At 38.4% G+C, this 23,626-nt stretch overlaps 1 long non-coding RNA gene across 1 annotated transcript; it reads left to right on the top strand.

Moving 5' to 3' along the window:
- The first annotated feature begins 399 nt into the window (after positions 1–399).
- Positions 400–13,437, top strand: LOC141728308 (uncharacterized). The gene is made up of 4 exons (XR_012579224.1): positions 400–461; positions 2,689–2,797; positions 12,356–12,454; positions 13,149–13,437. It is a non-coding gene; the product is annotated as an uncharacterized LOC141728308 (long non-coding RNA).
- The last annotated feature ends 10,189 nt before the right edge of the window (positions 13,438–23,626 follow it).

Genomic DNA, 23,626 nt, shown 5'->3' with positions numbered 1-23,626 from the left:
AAATTAAATTAGTACTGCACAGGAGGGGATCATACAAGGAAAAACACACTGTCTTAATGGGCTATAAACCTGAGTGAAGCACTGTTTTCAAACCAATGAAATAGCTATAAAGTCATCTTTGCTCTTTATGATTCAAATATACCCCTGAAAGTTATAAATTATACCTTAAGTACATAAACCATGGAGAGTGAAAAACTGTATGTTTCAGAAACATGACAATAAGCCCTCAGTTAGGTTTTTTACCAAATATTTATGCTGAGAGTTGAAATGAAAAGTTTTCTATATGTTCTTTGAAGGGAAGTCAGGTTTCATTATATTAGGACGAGCCTTTGAGCTGTGCTTCTCTTTTTTAGCAGCACGTGTTTTAAATTAATGCGGTTTCCATCTCCCTTTTTTTGCAGCACGCTTCACTTTCACAGTGCACACAGATCTGATCTCGGCTTGTTTGCTCTGAAGATAATGTAAGTTTTGCCAGTGACTTTGACAAAGAAAAGCACTTTGCCCAGTAATTGCTTGTAATATGCAGATATAACTAGCTATAATAACACGTGCTGTATTTCAAAAATGGAAGGAACAAGAAATGTTAAGCCATAATATTGAAGAATTCTGGGGCATCACTACACCCCCCCTTTTATACTGGTGACCTCTGGCAGTGTACAGCACTCTTGAAATGGTGTAACTATGAATGTGGGTCATTTCAAGGTTGCTTTACACAATGCAAAGAAGCCTTTGCATACCAGGGGAGTTGTGCTTGGGTGTTGTCTTTAAACTCTTCTTCTGTGAAGAGCAATATGATATTGGCGAGTCCTCCAGGAGAAGAAGCACAGCTTGTAGTTGTGGCAGTGAGTCTGTTCTTGCATCAGGCTGGGATGGTCTTTGGTGGTGTGCAATGAGCACCATCACCAACTTCATCCCCCTGTGTTTGAGCTGGGTATCATCCTGGACAGTGCTCAATGTCAACTGTTCATAAACGTCTTCATAAACACTGGAAAGAGTCTGCAAACTGAAATTCTTGTTCATTAAACCCCATCAATGAGTATGAAAGCCTTCCCTAGTCTAGATTTGGGACTAAGAACCTAAACTGATTTGCTCTTTGCTTTCTTTGCCTTCTTCAGGAGGTGAAACTTCATCATTGGAAGGTGCAGAAGCTTGTGGTGCTGCTGGAAACAAATTTATCTGTGCAGGGTGAAGGCAGCTTTCTAGAAATACTAAAATTCAGTCATTTCTGCTATCCTGCCTCCAAAGACATTTAGAAAGACACAAGAATTACACCTGCTGCCCCTCCTGGGACACATTTAGTGGGAATTCACACCCCACACACCCATTCAAAGGCACAGTTCTTAGTCTGCTTGTTAAGTGGAAAAGTCTCAGCTTTTATTAACTAAACTTCTGCCAAGAGTTAGACTTGTAAGCATAAAATCAAACTGAAGGGAAGGAAAACAAACTTCCTGTCTTGGCCTTTTGTGTAGTTTAGTGAAGGAGGGAATCTGCTCACCACTGGATAGTTTGGATGCCCTTTTTTACTTTAATCAGGTAAAATGCATTTGTTTTCTGAGAGTACAAAAGCACACAAAGTAAATGAAAGCACATGACTTAAGGATATCCATGTTCACTTACAGCCACTTTTTAAAATCAATAAAGCAGATCAGGATCCTCTTCTACTCTTGTAGTGTAATTTTGATGTTGCAAATGTATCTAAGAAAGAGCTTTGAATAAGCTTTGCGTATACAAAAAGTCCTGATCTTGCAAATTTTGGTGAATGAGCTACCTGATCCTCTTGGGTTTTTTTATGGTTGAGTAAACAGAGTGGAAAAAAGGCTGGACACGCCTTAAAACACTTTGGTTTTTAACTGTATATGCTTCCATTCCTTTGGTTTTTATAGCTGAGGGAATTTGTAGCGAGATTTTGATGAAAACTGTAAAATATTTACTATTAGCATACAGCATCTAACAGAAAAAATGTTACTGGAGTACAAACTGTACTAGTTCACACCTCTGGCCTCTCATTTCTAATTTATTCCTTGTCAACAGAACAAAGTGGATGTGGCATCTTTGTTTAATGCTCACACCTCTTAAACTGCTGCTGTGGCTCTTTCCAGCAGGTGCTGGAGTTATGCTCCAGTGAAATTAAAGAAATTTCATTTGCTTCTATCTTTGGCCCCTGAACAAGGGAGTTGATAAGAGAAAGTTTTTGCCAATGGTCTCCCAGCTCAGCAGTGATGCAAGGTACTGTCTGTGAGGTGCAGCTGTGAATCAGGAAATGATAGAATAGATTCTATTTGTCTGCATTAGAGAAAAACAGTTTTTCAAAAATTTCATAAAGTTATACAGGCCCTACTGGACAAAAATTCAATTCCATTTCTCTGTTTTTTTTCTGTCAGTTTACAGTGGAATGGCTGCTTTTTAGCAGTGACTAATAACTACACAAGACAAATTCAGCAAACGTAATGATATTGGCTTTCTCTTTTATTTCCCTAAAAGCAAGGCCTATTTGTTTAACTTACAGAAGCAAAACCATCACTGTCAGTAACCAAATCATTTATATCAAAAGCCACATTTTGAAATGCCAGAAAAATCAAGCATTCTTTGTTTCAGACTGAAGGTTCTCTTAACTTTCACAGTGCTGTAAACTGTTGTTAACTCCAGTGGGATCTGAAGGTATATTTTTGCTGTTGGTTCCTGTTTCAGAGTGTTTGAAGTGAACTGTGATCAGTGTTCGTGTTGAGAGGAAAGTTGGCTGGAAGTAAGGATGTGACTGAACCACTGTATTTTCAGAAAAAGTTGGGTTTTTTCCATGGTAAGTCCTGGAACTATGTAATATTTAATTACATGTAAGAAATATTTTCACTTGTTCATCAGATAAGGACTACTGTGGAACCATTTAGGGGCTTGAAAAATAATATTGGCAATTTACAAAAAATATCTTTCAGGAAGCATTTGGCAAAACCCCTATCCTATTCCTTAAAAAACAAATGAGCTACAAATATTGGGTTTGATGTAAATTGACAAATCACTCCACCAGATCTGAGCATGAATATTGGTGTGGACAAACAGCTTGGCTGGATAAAAATGAAAATGTGCATATTTTCAATTTATAATGAGGTCTAGAGAATATAGATACCCTCCAGACTGAAGTGCGCGGGATGAAATCTGAAACACATTTATGGAAAAATGCAAATATTTTGCGCATGAATTATAATGTGGCTGCAACCTCGTTGTTTATAGCTGAGAAGGAAGATACACGATATACCCAAAGTGAAAACACTTGTGAGTTAATGGCAAGTTTTTGTTCATTCTGCAAAAATTTAACATAAATCCTGACAGTCCTTGCATTTCCAATCCATGCCCAGAGCCATTGGCCCAATTCAGGTTTCACTGATCTGCTGTACCCTGAGCAAGGGCCGTGCAAAAAGTCCTTTCCAACAAAGGTTCCCATTGTATGGCTTCAGACCAAGGGTAATGAATTGCAGCACCAAAATTGGTGATGATTTTAGGAGGATCAAATCAATTGTACTTGAACTTAAAGGTGGGATTGATGCAGCAGAGAATTCAAGCCCTGTTTTTTTACACAGTTAATTTTGAATTAGTTGAAACCTGAGGGTGGAGCATTTTCTCAGAGACCCACAAATTGCAATGCACAGAGAGGTTTTCTCCTTTTTGTTCTAACAGTGCTCTTGGCTAGAAATCTTAAAAAAAGCATCTCTACACTTTTAACAGTTTTATTTTCTTTGTTTGTTTGTGATCTGAGGATAATCTGACATCTAGATTGCCTTTGCACTTTTCTATGGGCAATGTATGATGAGAGGGAACTGAGGAGATAGGAACGTTATCTAAATGATATGAGGAAAAGCAGCAAGACATCATAATAAACCACATTTATCCACGTCAGAGAAGTAGCAATTATAATTGGCACAATGTTAACTCGGTTTCAGAGTGTAACTCAGCATATATTTTGTCTCTTTTCTTGAAGGAACAGAAAATCCTCACCAGTATTAGTTTAGCACATTATGAACTTTTAGGCAGGGAAACGTCCAGAACTTGGTGAGAGTCCTCAAAAGGGAAGTATTCATGACAGTTCCAATTCTTTTTTTATTTAATCCTATTATGTGAAAGTGAGAGATTGCTGGAAACATTTTCCCTCAAAGAGGAAAAAATTGTAGTTACTTTCCCTTGCAGATGGGAGGTATCAGGGAAGCAGCTTTAACCATGGAAAGGGAATAGTTTTGCTGCAAGGAATAATATAAATCAGATGCATCTTCAAAATTAATTCCACTCCTTTTTTTTTTGCCACTAGTTTCAGAATCTAGGGAAAATAACACATAAATAAATGAAAATGTGGCTGCTTTCTACCTTAGGGATATAGAATGGATTAATTTAATTTAATTAGATGAATGTGCTGCTTAAGTGGAAAACATTTCCTTGGTGGAGTAAACACACAAGAAGACTGAACTTCTGAAACTCTGTTAAAGTTCAAGTCGAGCTCCCTAGAATAAGCTTCCCTTTGATTCCTTTAGAAAGAAGAATAAAACCCCAAACAGTAAAACATATTATTCATTAACAGAAATGAAGGGATTTTTCCTAATTGTATAGAGCTGTTTCCCTGTCAGATCTTTTTGTTTTCAAGCTCAGATTGTGTCCAGTTTTAGAATTGATTTTTTTCCCCCATCACAGTCGCATCAACTGTTTACTCTCCTTCTTTCCAGTAAAAAACATGCAAGATGGTGATCAGTGTCATTAATGCCAATACTTCAAGTTTTTCAGAGAGGAGAAAATTCTATCACAAGGTTTATTATACCCAGATAATAAAATTAGTAGTTTTTCACAAAAGCAGATGGGTAGAAATGTGGATTTACCAACAAAGACATTGCTTTCAGTATGTGTGGAACCTTCCTCTTTGCAAAACCTAATGATTTCTTATTTCTGAAGTTAAGGCATCATCCAGACTCAAAGTCCCAGTTTGGCTGTGATTGTGTGTAATTGTGATTTAAAATTTCATGTTCTTTTAGTACTAATGAAAAACAAATGACAAAAAGTTTTGTTCTGTCACAAGTAAACAAAAAGATTTTATCTCTGCAATAAGAATTAGGATGATTTTCATTCTCTTACCTACTTTGTTTGGTTTGTTTATGTAGTTGATTTTTGGCTGCTCAAAGCAGCTCTAAAACAAACTTACTGCGTTCTGCTTTCCCTGTCAAATCTGGCACAGGGGACGGAATCAGTGCTGGGAAAGATAATTTCTTGCAGGAATAATGAAGCAATAGGAACAATGCTGCCCTTTTTTTCCCTCCCCTCTTAGAGTGGATTTGGTTATACCCAGTGGTTTGAAAAAATCATTGTCTGTAATATCCCATGAGGAATGACATGCCTATTCTTGGATTTATTTGTAAATGCAAGCTCAAGTTCTTTAATTCAGTCTGTGGATAAGAAATCTCATCAAAGAGTAATTCCACTCAGGGCAGCAGTAACTGTCCACACCTGACTTGCTGCAGGCAACAGGAGTCACAAAAGAGAAAAGACAGGCAGAGATTCAGACTTATAATTTAGGGGTATTGATGGTATTGCCTGCTCAGGAAGAAGTTTTGAAATTTTTCTCTGAGAATCATTTCAGGTGTAGTATTCCTTGATAAATTATTCACTGTGTTAGTCACGGTTTCACTCCTCTTCCTGTGCCCATTATTTAACTTCTCTTTCCCCATTTTTTCCTTCTTTAGTTCTCTGACCAAGTGTCTCTTGGACTTGATTGTTCTAGGGAGAGTTAATTTATGTTCACAATAATTATATTGTTGTACAAGTTTATTTTAAATCACACCTGCCAAAGCCCTACCACCTGTGGCAGGGCTTACAGTTACCTGGATCTGCCTGAGGCTTTGCAGACCTCTACCCAAGACCTTATTGTGTAATTAAAAGTTACTTCTAAGTTGATTATCACAGAAGAGAAAGCATTGTCACTGTGGGAATGTGCAGCTCCTCTGTTTTTCTGACCAAAGTGTCACGTGGGCACAAATTGTAAATCTGAAATCAGTTATTGACCAGCTCTGGGTGACTTAAACTTGCTGCCCTGTGAACCCTTCACCAGAGTTGTTAGATCATCATTATTCTAAGCTATATGACTTGTGTAGGGTTTCTGTGGTATCAGAAATGGTAATTAAATAATATTGTGATAACCTTTGCAAATGGGCTCATTTGGATTCACAGAGCAAATAGCACCACTGCAGACAGTGTTTGCATCTCACATGGCTGGTGCTTTTTCTGACTGAACCACACAGATTATCAAAATTCACTGTTTATCATACTTTCCTCAAGAATTCCAAGTGGTTTTTTGTATTTATTCAAGTTAAAATTCTTGAAGTAAATTTATATTGAAAAAAAATTATTGATGGGAAGAAATCTGGAAACTCATGTTTGTATTTCCAGATTTGAAAAAACCCAGAGAGAGGTGTAGCAAGCTTCCACTTTTATTTATGAAAATTTGAAAATTAGCTAAGGAGACTGTTGAACTTTTGGAAGGTGTCACTGTGGTTCAGTGAGGAACAAATCTTGCAGTTGCACAAAGCAGACAAGAAATTTTGCAGTTTTGCTTTAAAAAAAAAGTGGAGTTGTACCACAAAAAGTGTTTGATTTCTGCCTCAGAGCAAACTGAGATTTTAATCCTTCACAGTGTTCGTTGTTGGTATTTTTTGGGTTAAGAACCTTTCAGGACAAGAATGTTCCTTCACTACACTTCCTGCTCTGCATGGTGTGAAGAAGTCAGAGCTAATAACAAATGTGGTGGCTCTCTGGCAGACTCTAGGTGTGACATGTAAAATGTGGGACACAATTATCTATAGATCTCCTAAGCATATGTGCTTCTAATTTCTCTCTTGGCAGCTGCTAATATAATTTTGAGCCATGGTGGAAGGAGTATAATCACCTTGGGGTCAGGGAAAATGAGCATTTGAGTCACTAAATGCTCCTGTTGGATCAGGACTTTATTTGGCTGCTCTGTCTGATCTATCCTGAGGTGCAGAAAGGCAAAGAGGGTCACTGTCACTCAGGGCTCTTCAGTCTTGGTGGCAGATGCTTGGCTATGGACAAGGCACAAGCCTTGGGAGCATTTTGGTCTTTTGCCTTCTGGGGGCTTTTGGTGCTTATGCTTTTTGTCTGGCTTAATTTTGTTCCAGACCCATCCATTTTTAAAAAGTCCTTGCAGTTCCCTATGGTGGAACATGACGTTCTGTAGTGTTGCTGATGAGCAGGGACAAAACAAACCTCAGCTCCCTTAGGGACTCTTGGTGCATCTGAGATTTCACCTCTTAGAAAAGGCTTAGGAGGATAAGCCATATGGATCTTACACACCTGCCTGCTGTGTCTCACAGACCATGTCTGTATCCCAGTATAAAATTGTGGTAACTCGAGCTGCAGCTGGTGGGAATTCCCTCAGATGCACTAAAGACAGTTGTGGGTCCAATCTCAAGAGTGAATCTTGACTTCCCTGAACACAAAGTAACATATCCCTGGTTATCATTACATCTGCATCCAGACAGAAGATGCCCAACTTTATGGCCACGTTTCAGAACATGACAATTCCTTTTTTCCCTTGGGCGAGATGTAGAGGAAAGAGGAGGCCCCAAATCAATGCTGCCTTGGAACAGGCCTGGCACAGCACCCCAGGTTTATATTTGAGTGTGAATCAGCCTCCATCACCTGGCTGCTCACTGGCACATCCCTTAAAGCTGGGGCAGCCTCTGCAAAGCTTGGCAAGCAGCTCCTGCTTTTCTTGGAGCTTGGGAGAAGCTGGGAGCCCTGATGGCCTTGTGCAGCTGGGCTTCCTGACAAAGTCTGGCATCTGTGCAGCTTTGTCGCCTCACTGTACTGGTTCTTTCTCCATGTATGCACATTTTCACCTCACACCGTGCTGAGGAGGTGGGCATTGTAGTAACAGTGAATTGGGACTGCCAAGCTCTGTCATTGCTTAAAGCAGACAACTCCTTCACCTAACAAAGATTTTTATTGCAATCAGGGCATTAAATGGCCAAGCAGTTTGTCAGCAAGTCAGGATACAAATGACAACTCTGCCTGATTGTTTGGAGGTTAGAACTGCTCAGAGTTGCTGTTGTACTGAGCAGCAGATCATAGGAATAAGTGCAGTTGGGGGTTTGATACCTGCCTGTTCTTTCTGGGAAATGTCACAGCAGCAAAGAAGCACAGGGAGGACACTGCAGGAGCATGAAGGAGAGGCAGAAGCAGAGGACCTGATAACTGGAAACTAAAGAGCCTGGCAACTGCAGATAAGCAGATGCTTATTACTTAATCTGTGAAGAAGTATCATGAGATAGGTAGAGGGGCTGACATGTTACAGAATTTATTTAACGTGTCCTTTTTTGTTTTGCTTCTCATTCCTCATTGGAGTTTAGCGTTGTTGTGCTTTTCCTGTTGGTACAGGAATGCACTGATTTAAGTGCATTGGTCCTACAAAGCTTCCAGACTTTACAGTTAGTGGGTTCTGTAATATCTGCAAATCAAACTGAAGGCACAAATGCTTGATTTTTTGGATGCTGAGCCACTACTCATGGTCCTTGTTGAACAAATCTCAAGGATGAAATTCCACTCATTTCTGCAAACCTGACATTTTTCAGGACAATGCGAGCTGAAATAGAAATATTTGTGCCATAGAGCTGGAATATGTTTTCAAAAAAGTCTCTTACAAAATCTGCTGCTCTTTAATAAATATACTGATAAGAATAAAAAATCTTGATGTAATTATACTTGATTCAGGTCAAAACTTCTTTCTGTTGACAGAAGCATGAAGGTCTTGGTAGCTGTAAGATTGCAGATGTTTAGAGGAGAAAGATTCAAAGACTGCAAAGGGAGAGAAAGAAGTGAATAGAAAGGAGAACACATTACAGATTTTAACCACAGAAGACACACTGGAGTATTCAGCCCCAGGAAATTCAAAGAAGGGGGTATTTACTGCAAATTTAAGAACTATGTGGTTACACTGTAGTTTATATCTTGTGGCATTCAAGAAAAGTGGTTAGAAATGGTGTATTCTGTGCCTAATGAGGAAAAAAAGGTTTTGCTTTGTGCTTTGTAATGTTGAAAGCATTAGGATCCATAAACAACAGCATAGTTTAATCAAGTTTTACCATTAACTCTTAGAATTATTCCATAAGTTCCCAGCATTCTGGCAGAGTTTTCCCTCTGTCATCTGCACCCAAAATCTTCAATTCTCATCTGATGCTCACAAGGAGTCACCACAGAGGTTGTAATTTCTCTGATCATAGTTCTGCATGGTGAAACTGCTTTTTAGTATGAACCAGTCTCAGCTACAGCCTTTTGAAACCATCATCATTGCCCTAAAGTAGATCTGAAATGGTGTCTTTTAAACTTCTTGTAATCTTGAAATCCTCCCTATTTCTGCCTTTTATGTTTTAATTGTAAAGCAAATTTGTGTTTCATATAGAAATGTGAAACATTTTATTCCAGTACAGCTTATTCTCAAAATCTCCACATCCTGAGGTTTGTAGTTAAGTTTAGTCATGCTTTCATTTGTTCAGTTCTCTTTATCATACAGCATCTCAAGGGAGTACCTCTTCTGGAACCTTCTCAGGTCATTTGGAAATTTTGTCTGCATCATCATCAAAAGTACTAATGTTAAAGAAATGCAATTTCACTGGTGAAGTGTTGACAACTGCCCAAGATGTTGATGATAATCTGTATTTTACTGATTTTATTTTTCTGGGGGGGGACAGAAATTTCCATATATAAGTAAAAAATAGGAATGCTGGGGAGCTCACTGACTGACTTGCAGCATTTCCTGGAACACCACAGTATCAAGGTTTGAAAAAAGTCAGTTCTGAATTCTTTATCGAAGTTCTGACAGTCCATGTAAAATTCTTTGCATATCTTTCTTGGCTGCATGATTTGATGTTTCACGTTTACATATAAAACATATTTCTAGTGTTAAAATTTCCTGAAGAATTTGTCTACCAAAACAAAAGTTGGGGGGGGAGGGGGGGGGGGAATTGTGTATTTTAAAGTAGAAAGGTTTTTTTTTTTCCCCCTCAGTGTTTGCTCTATATCATCTCTGGTCTAGAGCAGGTGTTGTGAGATAGTTTAATTCTTTGCTGAATGAGGATAGTAGTTATCTGCTCAACCATAGCTTTAATTTTTCTGTGAGCACTGTAGTTAAATGCTTCTTAAATGTTTTCATTTAGAGAGCAATTTAAATATTATTGTTAAAATTAGTAATTGCTTTATGTTCTAAATAGCATTATTTTTTGTATTCCTTTTTTGAAGCAGTGAATATGAGAAGATAATTTTGGACCTGACCAAGAACTTGTATTTTATACACAGGGTCAGAATAAGTTTGCTTTTGTGTTAATTCTGGGATAGTTTCTTGGCTGGAGAGACGAAAACAAATATGATATTAAGATATAGGAACAAAGGTTTCTAAATCAGATTACTTTAGCATATGTGTTCTTTTAATATAAAATGGAAAATATCTGAATATGTCATTATCCAAAACACACAGAGAAAGTTTGGATGCCTTCATTGCATCAAGTCCTTATATCTATGTCAGTGCATGCAGGAACTCCTTTCTTCCCAAATGAGCTTTCAGGCATCAGAACAAAGCAGCAAAAGCCTCCCTCTCATCTTTCTTCTTGCCCCCACTGTTTTTAATAATGTCTGTCTGACATGCCAACAATCAGGCACATGCTCTGCTGCTGCTGCTGTCTCCTCTCAGCTGCCTGAGAGGGATGAGGAGTGGAATTGCACATCAAGGATCTCTTTTGTTGGTGGAGCAACCAGGAGAGCGTTTCCAATTTGCAGTTTGGCACCGGCGCTTCAGAAGCACCACGGACGTTTGATACCCTCTTGGTTTCCTGCCACCAAACTTGGGGATCAATCACTCTGTTGTGACAGAATGCAGAAGGGAAAAAAAAAATCCCCAAAGCACACATGCACATGAAACAAACAAAAAAAAAAAAAAAAAACCCAAAAAGAAAAAAAAGCAGGAGAAACCTGATTTTTTGTTTTGAAAATAGTAGGACTTCTTACAGATTGAGGATTTTATTGCAAAATGTGAAGGAGGAGCAAGTTTGTCTGCGAGTGTGAACATACATGTCTGTATTTCTCTTTCATAGCATCTCACAGACAAAATATTTCATAATTTGATTCCACTGACAGTTTTTGAGTTAAACCAGGGATTGCACTGAGCCATTCTTAGGCAACCACTTCCAAGTTAGTCCAGGACTTCTTGTGGCAGATCTGCATTCTTCTTAATCACTTGCAGTCAATCAGATTTTAATTTGTCTTTGTCTTCAGCTCTGCAAAGTTTGGGCCTGAAATTTTTTCTGCTTCAAGGATCAAAGAGTGTTTTCCCTGTGTGTGTCAGGCACACTTATGGAATGCTCTCGTATGTTTATTTAGCTCCATAATTATTCCATATTAACAAAAGCAGATTGTTTCAGGAATGTTTTTCAGAAGAGCCTGTTTGAAATCAGGCTTTGTTGGAATTATGGCACCTCCAATTCTGCAATTTTCCTTTTGAAATACATTGCAGGAATTCACTAGAAAATCTATAATAACCCTATTCAGGGATGAATGGCTTATTCTGCTTCTTATCTTGTTAATCAATATTGTTAACTAGCTGTGATGGACATAATTAATGGAATGACCCTAGCCCCTCCTAATTAGAGATAATTGCCTTGTTCAGTCACATTCACTCTCCAAAATATAAGTGTGTGAGCATAAATGTCATAATCTATTTTAGATTCTGCCATGATCATTCTGTGTTCTGTTTTCTTGTTAACAACTCATTTTAGTTCTTGCTCACCCGACAAAGTTGAAAGCCATGAAAGGGCCCTCTTACCTCTCCGAGCTGGATGGCCAAAGAACACATTATTATATTGCACACTTAGAGTCAGAAGGGTAGAATGAGGAGGGTAAAACCAGAATTCCACTGCTTGGCTCTGGCTTCTGTCCATTTCCCAACAGCTTTTCAGGATGAGAGATGTCTTAGCTTGAAGTTAAATGGGACTTGCATCAGAAAAAAACCTGGATTTTGGTAGGCATTTCATGTATCCTTTTATCAGCTTTATTATTTGTTATGCTTTTGCTGAGCTTCCTTGAAGAAGAACAAAAGGGTACACTTATTATGCAGCTATTTCACGAGAGCTATTTAAAATAACATTTGAGGAGGAAAAAACAAATCAAAATGAATAAAAGCCTGGCAAACACATGATGAAACAGAATGAATATCAGAGCTATTAAATTAATAAGCTTGCAAAGCATTATTTATGGTATCTCAATGGAAGTTTAGAAATTGATAGTGATTTCTCCAAATTAATTGACTACCTTTGTTGTATTTCAGGAATACAGATTCAAACTCCCCGTGCCCGTTCCTTGTGGGGAAGATTGTTCCATCTGCCAAAAAACCTCAGGAGTTTAATCTGATTTTCATCTTCTCAAGGTAAACAGTGGAGGTATTGACTCAGGATGGCATTCATTCAGCAAAGCTGTGCAGTCTCAGATTTCTGCACACACTTGTCCTTGCTGCCACAAGCTGCCCATTAAAGGAGTGTTTGAAGCAGCAGCCTGAAGCTGATCTGACCTCTCCATGGCCAGATCTGCACCAGTGCAGACACAGAATTTGGTTTTAAGGACTGACACGTTCAGGATGGGCTCAAAGCTCCTGCCAGAGGAGTTACTCCTGTGGGGAGCATCTCAAATGCTTGGGGCTGGGGGACATCCCTCAGCTGTGTGCCCAGAGCCCTGCAGAGCAGCACAGGGTCAGGCACGTCTGCACACCAGTTGGTAGGAATGGAGGGGCAGAGGATGGAATGAGTACAGATTTTTTGGCTATTACCTTTGCTGTGTTGATTAATATTCGCTGCAAATCAGATGGAGGTAAAGGTATCCACTTCTCCAAAAAAAAGGTGTCAACAGACCAGAGCTGCCTGCTCAGAGTTAGCTGGCTGCTTCCTGATGGCTTTCAATTGTGGTGAGTGGCTGAAATTCCAGTCCTTTTTGCTGTGGCTGGGAATTCTCCCTGAGTGCCCACGTTTCACCATTAAAAGTACATCTGCTAATTCTTCCAGGATTAACTATTTCTGTACAACCTTAGTTTTCTCCAGATTTATTAAATTTGGTTATTTCTGTTATAGCTTCTCATGGAGAAATGACAGCTGGAGAGACCCACTGGGAAGTGAACAAGGAAGATGGAGGAGCAATGACAGAAACAATCCCACCCCAAGTGACATTGTTTCACTTTGCTATTCCATTTTTCTTCCCTTATTTTTGCTTCCCCTTTTCTCTGATCCAGTTTTTCTTGGAGTTTAATTTTTTTTCAGTGACAGCTCTTTTATTTTTCTTTTTCAGAACAATTCTCCTGTGTTAACAAATTTGTCTAAGCAATGTTTCCCAAGTCCTTAATAGCAAAAATTTTACAGTTAAATAAAAATTCTATGTATAACGTGGTGAAGGTTTTAACTTTGTATTGTTTGGCTTATCATAAGGGTTCTTCTCTTGTAGTGTTCAGCTTGCAACTGGTGTGATTTTCCAGAGAACCAGGTCCCCCCAATGTGAGCTTTGAACAAGATATTGGATGAGAGCTCATGATTTCCAGAAAATATTCAGTGATATGTAAAAGAAGCACTAGATTGGATTGAATAATAGCAGAGGAACAAGCAGTTCTGTATCAAGTCTTTCTGGCAAATCTACTTCTGCAGGTAGATTTTCAATTCTGCCAATTGCTGCAAATGATCTTTGCCAGTACCAAGCATCAGTTCACGGTAAGCAGTAAAAGTTCATCAAGCAGTTTTTTTCCCCTCATTGTCCCACTTAAAATACTGATATCTTACCAAGAAAAAGTAACAGTTCCAACCAGAATTTTGAAGCTTTTCTTCTTTGGCTGGCAGTCATCACCTGGCAGGTGTTTCACACCACACAGTGAGCAAAAACTGACGTCCCCCCATGTCCTCCCTGCTCAACTGCAGAACCTTGTGGGACCCTGCTATAGATACATACCAAAGCTTTGGGCCTCATTCTTTTCTTCTGAAAAATCTTTTCTTCTGAGGTATTATCAAAGCACTGTTTTCCCTTTTCATATTGCCTATGTTGGCATTTTTGTTTCCATTGAAATGTTCCTACCTTGAGCTTTTGAGATGAGCAAGGGCTTCATCTGCTTAAGGTTGTTCTCAGTAAAGGTGAAAGACCCAGTGATTTTTTTGGGCTGAAAGAGGCAGAGAAGGGATTTTTCCTGATCCAGTTTCTATCTGTACGTTAGGTTTTGTTTCTCTTGAATTCCTTGCATATCTTATTTGCTTAATACCAAAGACTTTATGGCTCAGGACTGTATTCTCATGGAGCTTTAACATTGTTCTTGGCTGGTATTTCCAGACACTGCTATAATGCAAAAATAAAAAAACAAAAAGAAAAGGAAAAAAGAATAAGATTATATGTGCTGTCTATATTCATGTTTGTACCCGTAGGGATGTATTGATGGGGAGGTGTGGTGAAATGAAAAAAATGTTATGAAAGACAGTTATTCCTTCCTGTGAAATCAGGAACTCCTAAAGGCACCAATTTAATTCTGAGAGTGAGGTGAAAAGGACCAAGACGATGCAAAGGTAGCACAAAAAAAAAGGAATTGAAAAATTATAATGGAAAAATCTATATTTCAAGCACTTGCAGGAATATATTTATGCATGGAGAGTATTCTGTGATTGATCTGCAATAAAACTGAGTGAGACACAGAAACAACACAGAGATGTTTGTGTCACTTTGCAACCTCCATTGGAGATAAATATGAAATACACTCATATTTCTTGGGAGATCTTTTTTAAGCCTCCCTCCTTCCAATGTGCTCTTAACTTCAGTAGTGGATTTGAAACAAATTCCTTGCTTCTGATGGAGTCATGTTCATCTTCTTGACCCATGAAATGTCTTGAGAGTTCTGTCCTCAATATTTAAATGGTTACCTTAAACCAAAAAGCCTACAGTTCCCAAAATACATGATGAGAGAAAAAGAGTCCTGATTTCTCTCAGTCAAATCTCTTTATCCCCTATTTTCTGTTACACAAAGAAAACCATCTGTCACGTTGTCATTACACTTATTTTTCTATTTACCACAAAGTAGAAAAATGCCTGGTAAATTGAAGTTGCCTCAGTCTTTCACTGGGTTTATTATTTTTAAAAATAATTGGACTTGGTGATGTTAAAGGTACTTTCCAGCCTTAATGGTTCTGTGAGTGCTGGAGGAGAGGGGTGGAGAGGATTTATATTTTCTCATTATTAATGTACTTTGATTTGAATGCACAAAGAATTGATGGGAAAGAAATACTGGAAAATATATTAGGCAAAACCACAAGGTTTCTGAAATGCAGAAACCAACAGCCAGAACTACCATTGTGCCTCCTGAGTCTGAAACACCAAAGTCACAATCCTGGCATTGAATTTTACATCACCTACCTTGAATTTGACATCCTATGTTACTTTAGGGAACTCCTTAAATATTGTATTTCTTGATGCAGGCTTCAACTCTATATTACTTAGTTACAGTTGTCCTGATTTGCTGTCAGAAATTTTTAAAAATCATTTGAAGATATTATTTTGCTAAATTGCATTGTCTGTTCAGGCTAAGGTAGATAAGCTCCAGAAAGGAAACACAGATCAAAGGTAACTCTGCATCTCTTAATTTTCAGGGCATTACCGTACTCTTTAGTGGAAAGAAATCAGGATAATTTTCAGCACATGGAATGGAGAGATTAAAAATCAGGAAGACCACCTTTCCCTCCCATCTTTTGTGACTATCTGATATATCCATAGTTCAGTAATACCAGTATTTTCTTTTTTATTTCAGAGCCTATAAAAAATTAATTTAAAAAAACCACAACAGAAGTGGCCAGGGGAGTTCAAGTGGGACTTGATATTTACACTCAAGATTGAAAGTCCAAAATGAAGAGCTGTGTAAGGTAGTAAATGGTATCCATGATTCATTGCCCAAAATAACACCTTGCAAAGGAGATGATGTCTGAGATCCCCCAGAGATAAAAGGAAAATCTTCTGTGATATTATTGGCCTCTGCCTCTAGAAAACAGCATGATTTATAAAGTATTTCTTGCATTTCTTGCTCCAAGTGATGGAGGAATCAGGTGAAACAGTGGTGAAGCTTTATGATAGAAATCTTATTTTCTGTCTTGGTTTTTAAGATTAAGGCTCAAATTTTGAAACACTTGTGTCACAGCACCCCATAAAAACTTTCAGAGGACACTGAGTATTTGGCAATGCAGAAGGCAAACTGAATTCCCTTCTGAGAATATGCAGAAGTCATTGGGGTGTCTGCAGGCTGATAGACACAGTGAGGAGAGTCTCCAGAATGAAGAATTAGTTAAAACCCTTACATTTATTGCATCATATTCTCTAAGATTCACAGATTTGTTCAGCATTTGGAGGGAAAAAAATCACAAATGAGATAATTGTCCTGCAATTATTGACAGAATGGGATGCTCAGCAATAGGAAAACTAATCTGGAATTCAAGTCAGGGTAAGGGAAAGTCATTAGCTATGCTGTGTAAAGCAGACATATACAATCAATGTGTGAATGTCACGTTTGTCAGGCCAAAGTGATGGGAAAAGACTTCTACTAAAAGAGAGAAAATTGAACACATCTATAACAGTGCAGGATAGTTCATATCCTGTTGTAATTGCAGTGCACTTAGAGCAGAATGAGAATAGAAGGGGGGGAAAAAAAACCTCTCCTGAGTTTTGCAGCAGCACAGGAACGTGTGACAAAGGTAAGGGCTTGGAAGGTGATGTTGTGAAGAAACCTGAGGCCAGCCAAAGAAGATCAGGAAGATGGTGTGGGGGAAAAGTGCAAAGAAAAAAAGCAAAAAAACAAAGCTGAATTGAGCTTTAGGCAGCCAGGGAGAAAGTATCTGTAAAAGAACCCCAGATGGTGCCAGAAAGAACTGATGGTTCTGTTCCTTCTGTCTGTTAAAATGTGTCAAGTGTGCAAGATCAAAGTGCACATGGTGATTTGATGGCAAACAGAGACATGTTAAAAAATGAAACTACTCTGGGAGTTGGGATATGCATTATTGATAGGTGTTTATTGGGTAAGATATTTAAATATTGCATATTCAGTACTGCTGCTCGGTCTGGTGGTGTGAGGTGACTGATGTGCCACCAAGGGCAATCCTTCATGGAGGAAAAAGCCGAAAAACCCCCAAAACTGAAAATGGAAATAATATTACCTCATTACCAAGGCAGGAATCCCAGATTTATTTCAGGCTGTGTCAGGTAAAAAGTCTGAAAGGCTTCTGAGGGTGCACAGAAGAAGAAAAGTTTGAAGGTGTGAAATAATTTTTGCTTGGATTCCTGAGGCATTCTAGGTGCTACAGTCATTGTCAAATATGCCATCATAATAATAATGATGATAAACAAAAATTGTGAAATAAAACTCCAAAGCACCAGATCACTGCATATAAAGCAAGGGGAATAACAGGTACAGGCTTGCGAGCTCTGTGCAGGGCTTTGTGAGGGGACAGAGGTGGGGACAGTTTGCTCCAGTGCCACATTTCAGGCTGCTGTCCCCTCCATCTCTGGTGCTGCTGGGGGTTAATCTAAGTGCTAAAGGAGCAGAGACGTGGTGCCAGAGAGAAGAGAATTCTGCATTCTTGCAGTCAGTTTGGGAAAACCTCGCCCTTCCATCTCACAGGGCACTCCAGAAACACAAGCAGCAGCAGCTTCTGTGCGTTAAAGGGATTGAAACAGTAAATTTTACAGCACAATTCATCAGTGGCGTCAGTCAGATTTAAGAGAGAGAGAGCAGGTTTTAGCAAAGCTGCACAGATTGCTGTAGCTGAGGTCAACAGCAAGCTCCTGGTGCTTTTAAAAATTGATTTTACTGAAATCTTACTCAATTTTCTTAGTAATAAAGGCCTCCAAGGATTTAAACTGCTGTAAGCAAGAGCAATGTTTGGCCCTGTTCTCTAAGTAGGTGTGGCTTAGCTCCATTACAACTCCAACTCAAATAATAACATCCTTTAGAAATGGAGTGCCCTTCCTAACATTTGAGTGAGCAACTTTTTGTTTTCTCTTGTAAAAGCTGGGAGGTCATAAGCTTAAACTCCTGAAGTCTCCAAGAAACCTATTTACCTCCTTGGCAAAAAGGCTAACATGAAATCAGACAACATATGTGGAAGGAATATAAATATATTTGCTTATCTAACAAACCCAGTGCAGATTGCTTAATAAAAAAAAAAACAAAACAAAACAAAAAAAACCCCCCAAAAAACCAAAAACTTGGCAAAATCAGCATGGCTTGATTATTTAATTCTAGACAAAACATTTGAGACTGTATAAAATAATAGAAAATGCTGTTTGTTATTCTAGAGCTCACAAGAATCTTTTACAGTCTTCTTAAGGAAAACAAAAGGGCAGGTGGCCCAGCATGTATAGGTCTGAAATTGATATAAAACTTAATTATTTAAAAGTAGGTGATAACTTGGATTTCAATTTAAAAATGAAAAAAAAAAAAACAGAAACAAAAATTTAAAAAATCCATCCAACTAGCAAACAAACAAACAACACTCCCAACCAACTCAACAATCAGGACCCATAATATAAAAGATCTGACCCTTTTTTCCTTCTCTGGGTCACAGACTTTTGCACTTTCTACTGGAGGTGTTTGCAAGGTTCTCCATCCTTAAGCAGGGATGGAGGTTCTGCTCCTCCTTCCACTTCTCTGTGATTTATCCCAGGGTTCTTACTTCTGTAAATGCTGCAGTTTTTGTTTTCTCCTGGGCAAGGGTAATAATTCACTCAGCTGCCATCTTAAAGCAAAGTATTATTTAAAACAAAGTCCCATTAAAGGGAGCACATCCATAAACCTAGCAGAGTACCCTGGGTTTCACAGCTTGGGTTTCAGCAAAGCCTTTCCCTCCACACCCCTGACAAGCCCCTGAATTTCTTTCACAGATCCACTGCAAGGCATTTCCTTTTCTTCAGTTTTTGTAAAGGTCTCATTTTATGTCACTTTTGATGAGTGTCCTCTTTTCTCAAGAAATGCACTTTGATTCTAGTGGGTTTTGGATTTTTAGTTTCGTAGCTTGCCAGTAGTGTAAGTTCATCTTAGGAACTGATGGGGACTATTTTCTGCTAATGGTCTCCAGCTTTTCCAATAATTTGGGGACCTTTTTGGTTTTGTTTTATTATGGGTCTTTTTTTCTATACATTTTCTACAGTTGCCTTTTGAGCTAGAACCTTGCATTCATTTAGGAAAATCCTGCAACCCTTTGTAATAAATTCCCCCCACCATACTGTACAAATTATTTGTTACTTCTTTCTTTTAATCCTGCTGCAACTTCCCAGTTCCAAAGCTGATGCATCCAAAGGAAATGATTGAGTACTCACTGGCTAATTTCTCTCATTAAAATCTCTAGAGAGATGACTCATTTCAATGCTGGTAAACCTTTTCCAGCAACTTTAGTTTGGTAACACAAATGACAGAGAATTTCTTCATTTCTGCTATAAAAAAAAGTAACTCACACATTCTTCCAGGTTTTGATGACAGCTCAAAGAAATGAGAGAATTTCTTTAAGCAAATGTTAAAGCCAACATTTAAGTCATGAACTGTCTGTCTCATGAAAAATAACCCTGATGAATAAAGAAGTTTTAAAGATTGAAAATTTAGTTCAGATAAAACAAATCTGATATTGCAGTGGGAAAAGCTTTTTTTCATGTTCAGGAGGACAAGAAATCTTTGTAATACATTCTACTGACATATACAGCACATCTCCAGCTCGGAATATGAAATGTTTGCATTTCCAACCCTCTTTGGTGAGTTAGAAAGGTTAAGGAGCTCCATCCTTCACTGCAGAGCTGCAGCTGGCTGTAGGACTGGAGGGGAAAGCCTAAAATATCATAAAATACCCCATTTAATGGATAAGGGCTGCTTGACCCAAGGTTGACAGAATGTCCTGCTATGGGTCAGTTGGGCTGGGAGAATACTAATGAGCCATAATTATTTATTGCATGTGTTGTCTAATAGTTATAAAGAATAATATTTAGATCATGTTAGCTTAGCCTTCTGCAGAAACTGCAATTCTTCATTGCCCAAGTGGCCGAGGAGATTAATAAAAAAGCCACCTCGTGCTTTCTGGCAAAGTAATTAACTCATTACAATCAAGAAGGAAACACTGGGAGACTGGAGAGCTTCTCAGCACGCACAGGGTGTGCTGGGGTGATGGGTCAGGAGGATGGGGACGTTTCACAGAAGCTGAGCTCATCCAGCAGCACAGGTGTGACTGCTGAGAACTTGCTCAGCACCCAGCTGGCTGCAGCTGGGGGAAAGGATGCTTTGGGGGGCTCTAATTAGGGGCTGCTTTGGCTTTTCTGGTGTATTTTTGTTGTATTGTGGTTGGAAGCTGAGAAATGTTGGTACAAGTGGGCACATGAGGAACTTGTCTGTGGAGGAACTTCTGAAGCACCTGTGTACCCTGACAAATTCTGAGCCTATATAGCTAATAGCTGATTATTATATAGCTAATTATATAGCTATTATATAGCTAATTATAGCTAATTATTGCATATGCTGCTGTCCTCAGTTCCCAAGCTCTCCCCAAAGTCCTGAAGGAAGCAGCTTTTGAAGCAAACAGGAACTCTCTGTCTCCATGAAGGCACCAGAATTGGGAACAAGTCTTTGGAACATGGTTGTCCCCTTTTGAAATCTGATTTTCCTCTTGGGTGGAAGCCTTTAGTTGGGAATTAGTAACCATATGTACAACATGCAATCAAATACCCACCTTGCCATTGTGAGCAATAATTATGAATGTAATATGTACAATATTAGTATGAAATGATTTCATGCTTTGATGCTGCATGTGAAATGGAGGATTCTAAGATAATTCCACTTTGTGGTCTTTCCCCCCTCTTATTCTATCCCCTGATGCTTCCTTGGATGTGGACAGATGTGGTGCTGCCAGTTCCATGGGACAGAAGAGGAGGAAACTTTGACTACCAGGGAGGAGGTGAGGTGATTTGAGGAAAAAGCAGCAAATGACAGAAGTTTAATTTGAAGAGTCTCTTCAAATGAAGAATCTCAGGTATTCTTCACCGAGGCAAAAAAAAAAAAAAAAAAAAAAAAAAAAAAAAGAAGATAATCAACAAATAAATGCAAAAAGTTCCCTGTGGAATTGGAACTGTTAAGGAGTTCTCACATGTTATGAACACAGACTCTTCAGAGTGTTTGCATTCTGCTGTTTAAAATTGCAGTTGGCCATGAGTGTTTCTCTCTGTTTTTTAGCTGGCAAAAATAGACGACCTATTTTGCTGTCAGTGTGCAAGCCTGGCTCTGCAAAGACAAGGGAATTCTTCCAATCCAGCTCAACCAGATTACAGAATTTTGCCCGTGTGCTCTCCAAGTGCATTCCCCAGATTGGATGTTGATCCCTGGTATTACAAGTACTGTCATATTTATTTTAAAATGTGTCTGCCTATTTTGTGTCCAACCCTGCCTTGCACTGAGAAGAAATAATTTCAATTCTTGCCTGTCTTTTTTTTCTGGACTTACAAAAGAAATTTCTGAACATTCTTTGTGACCTGCAAGAAGAAAAGAAAACTGATCAAACTTATCATTATGCACCTCATTGGAGGTCTGCCAGTGTCTCCATAATACAGTCTGGTTTTACAGGATTCATGGGTTTCTACTGTAAGTGCTCCATCCTAGAGCTAAAATTTGGCAAGCTCTTTCATGGTAGCAATACTCTCTCCTGCACATAAATGTTGCTTTTCTCTGAAAACTGGCAGTAACGCTGGTGAGGCTTTTCTTTTATGGCTTCTATAGATTTTTGTTTACAGATAGGTAAATTCAGTCTAAGTGCTTGGACTGTCACCTTTTTATTGCATTTTTAACAAACGATTCAGGCTTTATGGGGAAAACTTGCAGCTCAAATGCATTTGCATTTTGCTTTTCTACCCTTTTCCATCTCCACACTTTTTTTCATTATGGGATTGGTGTGCAGTTGTTTCATAATTACAAGTTCAGCTTTGTTGCTGCTCAAAGCTGAGTTTTTTATGCTGTCTAGTTAATCCATTTGTCTGGATTTTCACATAATTATTATGTAAGTATTGATTGGAAAGGGCTATAGCTTAGCTTTACATGACTTATTTAAAGTAACTTTTCACACTTCATTATCATTTGTTTTTATTGCATCCTGCCTTTTACTCTTCCACATCCTGCATTTCCTCATCTGCTTGCATTTTCAGGGTGACACTGTGCATTAGGAGACTTCTGAGTTGTGCTGTAAAACCTCTCCCAAAGAATATTTAAACCAAGGAAATCTACTTGGTGGCTCGTGGGAGAGCTTTTCCTCCTTGGTCACCATCTCCAAGAGTGGCTCATGTCAGATTTAGGATGAACTCAAGCATTGCTTCCATCAAGCAGCAATGCTTCCATCTCTAATATTTTTTACCTGAACACTAAATAGTTAATATTAAAACAGATGCACACACATATATGCATATATATATATATATATATATATATATATATATATATATATATATATATATATATATATATATATATATACACAAGAACCTGCATAAATAAATCCCAGAAATTGAGGGGGAAATGTTCTCACGCCTCCCAACAATCCCATGGAGGCACAGGCGAGGCATCACGTGGGACCATTGTTCTTCCTCCTCCCTGAATAAATGGGGGATTGTCCAGCCACCTTTCTTTATGAGTAGTGAACCTGTCATTAATTCTTTTTGTTTGTTTTCACGGAAAATACTTTAAATCTCTAAGATTAGAAGTTTTGTGCCATTCAATTAATTAAACGATGCCACTCAAGAGCCATAAACATTAAAAAGCTTCTTGGAAGCAGGCTGTGGCCCAGTTCATTGGATAAATTGATTGATTACTTCTGTGGCGATTCCTAATAATCTGTAGCATTTTTTCATTAGGCAGAAAGTTGTTTTCCTATTTAGTATGCAAACGTGGGATCTGGAGCATTCTGCCCATGTGTTATGATTTCTTTTTTCCATTATACAATCACAGAATGTGTCACCTCCCTGTTTACAAAAGAAAAATGTAAGAGATAAAATTTGTGTTTAGTAAGGATTTTGATCTCCAATATATTAAAGAAATTAAAGCCCAGGCTTGGCAGAAAATCATAAATCATAGTTATGTGTTTCTCCAGAAGGATTTTATGGATGCTAGGGCAAAGATATTACCATGTGCACTCTGGTTATGTAGAAATGCCACTAGAGGCTATTTTCTTTCTTCAAAGGTGCCCTTTAAGCTCACAGAAAATTACTCTTAATAGAGTAAACATGCAATTTGCACAAAACTAACACAACGTGCGTCACAGAGAAAAAAGCCTAGTGAGAAATTTGTAATGAATTTAATCTTTCTTTCCTGCTGAGAATTTTCCCAGGTTTGTGGGGTTTTTTTAGTGAGGTTTTTAAAAAATGCATTCTTTGTTTCAAATTTTTCCAAGTATTTCTGCTATTCATTTTTTCACTTGGGAGGTTTTCTTTCTGGAAAGTTTGATACTAAGATTTGTATTATATGGATTGTGTTGATCATTATACTTTTCTTCCTATATGAGATGAGTTCACTGATGCTGAGATATTT

The sequence above is a fragment of the Zonotrichia albicollis genome, chromosome 2 (genome assembly GCF_047830755.1).
Source record: "Zonotrichia albicollis isolate bZonAlb1 chromosome 2, bZonAlb1.hap1, whole genome shotgun sequence".
Classification (NCBI taxonomy): Eukaryota; Metazoa; Chordata; class Aves; order Passeriformes; family Passerellidae; genus Zonotrichia; species Zonotrichia albicollis.
This window is presented reverse-complemented; position numbering and strand designations above follow the sequence as displayed.